Below are 1,208 nucleotides of genomic sequence, written 5' to 3'. Positions count from 1 at the left end.
GGCGGGCGCCGCGCCGGGCGTAGCCGAAGCGCGTCCCCGGCGCCGGCCCTCGGGTTTCCGGCGGCTGCCGCGCTGTCGGTGCGCCGCGGCGTCTCCGCCCTTCGCCTGGAGAAGAGCTGTATGAGGCGCGAGAGTACTGCAGTTAAGCTTCGGGGAAAACCCTCCAGATGTGGGCTGGATTCCGATCGCGTTACAGATGAGGACGCTGAAGCCAGAGGTTGGGGGCGTGAGAGTCACTGCGGGTCCTTGGGAGAGAGGCGTGCACCCCACTCCAAGCGCCTGCCTCCCCCGGGGGCAGTTGGGTCCCCGCAGAAGCCCTTCCGGCCGCCGCATAGAACCACACTGCACTGAACAGTGGGCATGGCTTGTCATTGTGTGGCAGGGACTGTGACAGAAACGCTGGGCGGGCGTCGTGCATGTCATCCTCGGGCGGCTGGAGTACAGGGAGGAGACCGAGGCGCGAGCAAGTAACTTGCTGGGGGTCATGCAGCCACGAGACGCGTGGGCTTCGAATCCAGGTGGTTCTTCTCCAGAGACTGCTTTCTGACCCCTGTTGCATCTCTTTCCTAAAAGAGTGTCATAAAAAACAATCACAACACTTTTTTTTTTGGAGAGATTTATTGCTATAGGGCACGTGTGCTCGCCAGAATGACAGAGAGACAGAAAGCCAGAAATCACACACACACACACACACACACACAGACGGGGAGATGGCCACACCGCAATCCCTTCTCCTCCATTCTCCCCTCGGGATCTTGGGCACGCAGGCACACGTGCCCAGTGTACAACACATTTTTGGGGTTTAAAGATCTTCACTGACTTGCAGTTCTAGAATGAGTGTCGTGATGAGCCGAGCAGAGAAGGTTGGCTTTATAGACAGAAAAGAGCAAAGTAGAACCGGAACAGAAAGCCAGGCAGGTTGTTCCAGAGTCACTTTCCTTGTACAGGCGAAAGCAAAGGAGACTTCTTATCACACCAGCTAAACTCCTCCGTTTGCGTATTTTCCTAGTATCTCTCTCCTGATTTCTTGGAATATCAAACAAGTTGGTGGCACAGGGAGGACTTCAGCATAAGTAACTCTCTTGGTTTGGGCAGCTGGGCCTAATGCAGCTTGATCCAAACCAATGTCCTGTGTTTTATTTAATGGTAATCATGAATAACCCGAAACGTCAACCAGTGAACCATGTGTTTATTGAACTGTCTCCTGC

The 1,208-nt window shown here is 54.8% G+C and overlaps 1 long non-coding RNA gene across 1 annotated transcript; it reads left to right on the top strand.

Annotated features, from left to right (window-relative positions):
* Positions 1-22: 22 nt before the first annotated feature.
* On the top strand, positions 23-598 carry LOC106734561 (uncharacterized). The gene is made up of 2 exons (XR_001370125.2): positions 23-217; positions 383-598. It is a non-coding gene; the product is annotated as an uncharacterized LOC106734561 (long non-coding RNA).
* The last annotated feature ends 610 nt before the right edge of the window (positions 599-1,208 follow it).

The sequence above is a fragment of the Tupaia chinensis genome, unplaced genomic scaffold (genome assembly GCF_000334495.1).
Source record: "Tupaia chinensis unplaced genomic scaffold, TupChi_1.0 Scaffold000146_1, whole genome shotgun sequence".
NCBI classification, from domain to species: Eukaryota; Metazoa; Chordata; class Mammalia; order Scandentia; family Tupaiidae; genus Tupaia; species Tupaia belangeri.
The sequence above is the reverse complement of the archived record's forward strand: the minus strand, read 5'-3'. Positions and strand labels throughout refer to the sequence as shown.